This window comes from Nannospalax galili, unplaced genomic scaffold (assembly GCF_000622305.1).
Source record: "Nannospalax galili isolate Female #2095 unplaced genomic scaffold, S.galili_v1.0 scaffold108, whole genome shotgun sequence".
NCBI classification, from domain to species: Eukaryota; Metazoa; Chordata; class Mammalia; order Rodentia; family Spalacidae; genus Nannospalax; species Nannospalax galili.
In genome coordinates this window covers 1,770,014-1,777,182 of record NW_008358988.1, presented here as the reverse complement: position 1 = coordinate 1,777,182, position 7,169 = coordinate 1,770,014, and the positions used below count along the sequence as shown (strand labels likewise).

General features: G+C 39.9%; 2 pseudogenes; both read right to left on the bottom strand.

Annotated features, from left to right (window-relative positions):
- Positions 1 to 2,245: 2,245 nt before the first annotated feature.
- On the bottom strand, positions 2,246 to 2,855 carry LOC115068336 (annotated as a pseudogene).
- Positions 2,856 to 6,116: 3,261 nt separating this feature from the next.
- Positions 6,117 to 6,813, bottom strand: LOC103725306 (annotated as a pseudogene).
- Positions 6,814 to 7,169: the final 356 nt, after the last annotated feature.

The window sequence follows — 7,169 nt, the reverse complement described above, 5'->3', positions numbered from 1 at the left end:
AATCAATTACATATTTAGGCTCATTCTCTACAGGTGTGGACAATTGGCACTGGTAAAAGAAGCAACATCAGATAATGATTAGGGTAGATGGACCCGGAGCAAGCAGCCCTACCACTGCTTGACAATCCCCACCAGGGACATGGACGCGGAGGGGTGGGGGGAGAAAGAGAAAGAGAAAGGAGAAACACAAATAGAAACACACACAAAAACGCATATGGACAAGCACACACACAGAAACACACACACATATACACAGAACCCCCCCAACAGAAAAACATAGAAACACACACAAGTACACATATTTGTTTAACATCTCTTTTTAGTCATCATACTCTAAAAAATATTTAAATCCTCTCTCAAGCCTAAGCTTTCTGATTTATGTAGTCCCATTTCTTTTTACTAAGCAAGGTACCAATATTTTCTTAGGATTGCAGACCCAAAACTAAGCATCATATTAGACTTCATCTGCTGTCACTGCCCCCTCGTCCATTCTCCAAGTCTTCCAATTTCATCTTCATCATCTCACCCCTGACAAGGGCTCTGATAACTCTATGTTCATATTTTTTATTGAGACTACCTGAACAACTGTTACCATCTCTAGAGTAGATTTCATGTTTTGAAACAGCTTCAAACTTATAGAAAGTTGTAAAACTGGCACAAAGCCTCCTTTCCCCTTGACCCATTTGAAAATAGTTGCCAATATGATGCCTCCTTACCTTTGAAGGATATAGTTACCATGAAAACTGCAACACAACCATCATATGCAGGAAGTTAAGATGGGCACACGATTACAGCCTACAATTCAGATTCCATGTAGCTTTTCCTGGTGTTCCAGTGTGCTTGGGAGTAGACATACACAGCTCAGGGTATATGTTGTACTTAGTTGTGTGTTTATTGGGTATTCAGTTTGTGAATTATCTTTTGTTGACTTTTATGGCCTCGACAGTTTTGTAGGCATAGGGCCCTTGATTGATAACTTGGTATGTTTGTTGTAGGTTCATGAGCAGACGGACTGTGTCTTTGTCGGGACATCACAGAAGTGATGGGACACCCCTTCTCGCTGATTCTGAGCTGTTAACTTTGATCATTTCATGAGGTGGCTTTATCTGGCTTCATAAAATTTTCATTGGTAATTTTTCTTTTTCTCTTTGAAAAGGGAGGAATAATACTTTGAGAATATGTAAATACTCTACTTTTTCAACTCTCAATTTATGATTTATTTCAGTATGGAGTTATTAATTCTGATTTCAATCAATTAGACATAGTCTGTTGTTATGATGTATGTCGATGCACCCACTACTCTGGGTTTGATCAGCGGAAGGCCCTCCATGCTGGATTTACCACCTTTGGTGTGACCCATCCATTTTTTTTTAGTACATCCTAACTTTCTGCCTTGTACCCACCTTGCTGAGCTCTAAAAGAAATCATTTCTGCGAGAACAGGTACCTTTTATTGAAGAATTATATTTAAAAATCAGGATCTGAATCCAGGAGTGCTTGTTATATAGATTGTCAGTTCTCATAGGCATTCTCAGTGAACAAGCTGGCAAATCCGTATTGCACATTTACATCTCTCTTGCCTCCATATCTACATATATTGAGAATTTCAAATTAATAGCAACATCACCAGTTCATTATAATTTTTCCCTTTCCATATTTTTAGCTCTCTTCTTTGACCACTAAGAAACCTGTCTCCTAAGTTAAGGGATGTAGATCAGTGGTATAGCAATTACCTAGCATGTGCAAGGCCTTGAGCTCCATTTCTTACACTGAACAAAAAAAGAAAAAAAAATAGCCACATGCTACTGTCTACGGAACATCTCAAGTGGTTTTCTTTTACCCTCTCCCATGTCCAAAGCTCTGAGCATCTTTCTGTTGCTCAAAAAGTTCGCAGAAGAAACACCCTCTGTTTAAAAACCACTTGGATGTGCCTCACACTCATTTGGTTCTGATATGGAATCCCACAGCCTGTCCACTCTAAGGACACCATCTCAATTTCTTGCACATCCAACATCTGCTATCATTATAGTCTCCAGTGAAATGCTCCCTTGTCTGTGAAAAATTTCTTGCCTGCCATGCAGTCCAAATTCAGGTACAATAAAAAACAGTTCATTTAATGGCTATGTTCTTATAAATGAAATTAAATTCATCTCAAAATAAATCCTCTGAGAGCCAATGTATCCTCTGCAAGTTACCAACTTTATTCTCAGCACTGGGGTTTTTTGATGCTCCAACTTCATCTCATGTTAGTTTCCAAGTAGCACACCCCTTATCATATTGGACTCAGCTGTGGCTTGCTCTATTCCTGGGCTTCTTTTATTTGTCCTTAAATAAAGATCAAATCTGATTCCTTTAAAATTAAAATTTGGACACTCTAAGCATTTGGAACCGGACTTAGGCTCCATTTCCACTTTCAACTTATAACAGGAGATTCTTGGCTGGGCTCTTATGTCACTGGCTTCATATTGAAATCCAAGGTGCTGCATTCAGTCAGGGCATTATAAGTACAGCAAGAGGCCATCCAGCCACTCCTGATTTGATCAGTTGGATCTTCTGGGCTCAGGATTATAAAGTTCAAAATAAATCTCAGCACCTTGTCATTTGGTAGTATTTTCAAGGATAAAAGTAGCTTCAAATCCTCTTACTGATCTTCACATATGAATCCCCAGAAACTGACTAGGTTTTCCGCCAGCATATGGGTCAGCTCTACTATCAATAAAGTATGCTTCCAGAATAGAACTTTGAAAAGTGGGTTGTTTTTCTCTTTTCTAACATAACTTTTCTTCCTATTTGAAGTTTCAGACTTGCTCTTCTCCTTGGAGAAGTGAATTCAGAGCTCAAGAAAGCAGGCGACATTGGCTAGAACAGGGAGTAACACTGGGGGTGCAGCCAGGTCAGGCCACTGCACCCTCCCACTCACCATGCAGGCTCTGTGGCAAGCTACTTAGACTGAGGATTCTAGAACAGTGTGTTGAGGGTTACCATGCACTTGGTACTGCACATAACAATTCTGTGAGTTATGAAAGTGCACAGATAGGTGTCCCTAGCTTATACTGGGTCAGTCTATATTTTTGCTCCCCAACTTTCTGCTAATGCAAAAGTGATACATATTTAGTAGGAAGCATACTTCAAATTTTGAATTTTGATCTGTCAATATTTCTCAGGCAAGTAATGTGCAGTATGACACTCTCTTGGGATGAGCAGTAGCAGCTCCTACTCAGCCATGAGATCTGCTGAGCTGCTAAGTTATGATGTTTGCATAGGTGCATTATGTGTATTTCTTTTATTTTCAACTTATGATGTGTTTATTATGATTCAGCCCAATAGCAAATTGAGATGTGTCTGTATAAACACGTGGGAAGATGATCGGTATCACAGGAACTTAGAAAAATGCCAATTAAAATTGCAAATAAATATCATTACATGCCTATCAGAATTACTGAAAAATGATAACAGGAAGTACTGTCAAAGATGTGAAACAAAAAGTGTGTGTCTATGTGTGTTTGTATGAGACACAGTGTCTGCATTTGAGAGAGAAGTGAGGGGAGGAGAGAACTATGAGAGATAGAGAGGTTTACTAAGCTAGAACTTGTGTGTAGTAAAATCTGTCCTTTTTAGTGTACAATTAGTGTACAATTCTGAGTTTTGACAAATGACTATAGTCATACATACACTCACCACAATCTCACGTCACAGATCTCTCACAAATACAGGCCCCCTGACTGCTGACCTGTTCTGTCATAGAAATGGAACAATGCACACAGAATTGTAAATCTCGAATGATTAGAGTCAACTGTCAGCTTTTCCAATTTTAATTTTAATTTTAGGTGTCTGAGTGTTATTACTGCATGTATGTAAGTGCACCATGTTGTGCAGTGCCCATGGAGGACTGAAGAGGGAGTTGGATCCCCTGGAACTGGAGTTACAGTTAGCTGCCATCTGGTTGCTGGGATTAGAGCCTGAATGTTCTGCAAGAGTAGCCAGTAACCGCTGAACCATCTCTCCAGTCCCTCAACTGTCAATTTGACACAAACCAAGAGTCACCTGGGAAGAAGGAACCTCAATTGAGGAATTTTCCAGATAAGATTGGCCTGTAGCCTTGTCTGTGAAGCATTTTATTAATTGGTAATTGATGTAGAAGGGCCCAGCCCACTTCAGGCAGTGTCATCCCTAGGAAGCTGAGCAAGCCAATAACCAATGGTCTCCATGATCTTAAATTTCTGCTTCAGGCTCCTGCTTTGAATTCCTGCCTTGGCTTCCCTTGATGGTGGTCTATCACCTGTAAGATGAAATAAACCCTTTTTCCCCAAATTGGTTTGATCGGTGTTTTATCACAGCAACAAAAAGCAAACCAGGACAATATCCTGAGTTTGATTTCACTCAGTTGGCATAATGCATTTGTAACTGACCTATATCATTGTGGGAATCAACTGCAGTCTTTTTAAAACAAAAATACATTTATCTATCTATCTATCTATCATCTATCTATTTTATTTAGTGTGAGTGCATGTTTGTGCCAAGGTGCTACAGCATGTGTGGAGGTCAGAGAACAACTTGTGGGAGTCAGTTCTCTCCTGAAACCTTGTGGAACCAAGGGATTAAACTCATGCTGTCAGACTTGGAGGCAAGTGCCTTTACTCTCTAAGGCATTCCTTCTATTAATGAGTTATTGTATGGGATAATCTCTTTTCAGTCTTACTTTTATCTGTAGAAGGGCTTTTGGGTTGCTTCAAGTTTGTGATGATTATGAATAAAATCAGTATATAAGCATTCATGGATTTTTTAAGCATATGCTTTAATTTCACTAGGCGAATATCTAGAAATAGACATTATGCGTCATGTGGCAGGTAATATAAGGACACTGCTTCACCGTTTCCCAAGTCAGTTTAACTATTTTGCTCTTCCTTATTCTTCAACTTTGTTAGCACTTTCTTTAAAGGAATTCTAGGACCCGGGAGATGGCTCACAGAGTGACCTGAGTTCAACCTTAGGGACTCACAGAATGGAGAAGGAGAAACTATTCTTGCAGATTGTCCTCTGACCTCTATTCATGTGCCACAGAACACATGTGCTAGTGCCAGCATGCACAAACCTACATACAGACACACATACACATACATAATAAATAAAATGTAATTAAAAAGCAAATTCTAATCATTTAGTAAGTATGTAGTGGTACTGTGTCCTGGGTTTTAAAAAATATTTTATTTATTATTTTTATTTTATATGTATGACTGTATTGCCTTGCATGTATGTAAATGCACCCACCCCATGCAATGCCCTCATAGCTCAGAAGAGGGCATTGGATCCCCTCAAACTGGAGTTATGGACAGTTATTAGCCACCATATGGGTGCTGGGATTTGAACCCTAGTCCTCTGCAAGAGCAGTCAGTGCTCTTAACTGCTGAGCCATCTCTCCAGTCCTGTGTCCTGGTTTTTTATTTGGATTTCTCTAAAGATATTAGGAATCTTCACATACTTATTTGTAATCAGTTTGTCTTCTCTAGCGGAGCACGTGTTCAAACGTTCTGCGACGTCTCTGTGTTGTGTGGTTGTTGTTTGCTTTGTCATTTTTTGTAGTCAGGGTCTCACTATGTAGCCCTGGGACTTGATATGTAGACCAGGCTGGCCTTGAACTCATAGAGTTGCTGGGATTAAAACTGTGTGCTACAACGTCCAGCATGTTGGGTTTTTGTTTTGTTTTGTTTTTTTGTTTTTTTTATTGCCCAGGTTTTTCCCCCTTGTGTCTGTTTTTTTGTTGTTGTTGTTTATGTTCTCTTTTTAAATAACTGTATATTCAAGCTTAGGGAAGCTGGTTTTTGTCTTGGAAAAAAAGAAAACTAAACAAAGCTTTTATAATATTGTTTGCTAACCTGATCTCATTTAGAGAGATCACATGGCTGATTCCAGCATGAAATACAGGTCTGATTCTGGTGTACTAAGGAGACAATAGCATTGTTGACAAAATTAAAATCTGTTGGTGGCATTTGAGGAAAAGAAGCCCTTGCAAATTTCTAAACCATAGCAAACCCTGTTAGGAAATTCTAAAGTGTCTTCCAAGCCAAAAAGAGAACACAGTTAATAAACTGCCTCAGCAGTTTGAATAAAATACTGGATTTGAGAGTTACTGGAATTGGGTATGTAAAAACAGGGTCATGGGTAGGGGTCATGCTTACAATGATCTCAAATTCGAATAAACTACAATACACCATTTCACAGGCCATGCACATTTCTGGGGCTTTTCCTTCCCTCAGTAGGTGCTGGCAGAAGGCGTGCTCAGTCGTTTTCCAATATAGATGCCTAGCCCCAAAGGCAGCACGTGGGAAAGGAAGAGAGATGGAATGAACACCTTCAGGAACTCTGCTGAGAAAATGCCCCCTTTCTTCACAGCTCCGCTTTTTCTCGCTTAGAGACACAGCACGTTTGGGGTGTCTGAAATGGAACTCTTTGAGGGGGATGTTTTCAGGTCTACCGGACCAGTCTGATACCCAGTCTGCACTTTTCTTCAAAGTCTCAACTTCCTTCTCTCCTTCTACAACTTCTGACAGAGCTATAGTCCCTGCTGGTGTGCACCTCAACATCAAACATGATCTGCCCATCTTCCTGTGGCGAAGGGCTGTGGCAGTGAGAGCTGCCCCTGGAGCACAATGCATGCTGTGCTTTCAGGAGAATCTTCTCCATGTCTCCATTGTGGATGGAGGATGAGGAAGGGACATGCTCCAGGCCCCCGTTCTTGCCGTTGCCGTTGCCATCGCCACTGCTGCTGTTCATGGGGAGCTCCACCCAGGAACCTGTTGGACGAGTCAGATAAATGAAGTCATAACCACAGCAGGACTGAAATCCCTCGTGTGCACACAGATGTCAACATGCCGAGTTCAGATAAGAATTCTGACTTGCCTCAAACTGAAGCCAAAATTTTCAGAAGAAAATAAACAAATAATAAAAGAAAGAACTTGTATTGTTCGGTTTGGGAAGCAGTTCGTGCATTAAATCATTCAGAAGGTGGAAATTGTGAACCAAATTGAAAATGTGTCTTCCAGTCAATTTTCTCTCTGTTTACAGCTTAATTTATATCCAATCAATGCATTCTACTGAACACTTGGTCTATTCTTCAAAAAATAAATAAAATATTAAAAATTATCACAGCTTTACTTAACCATTCCTTTTTAA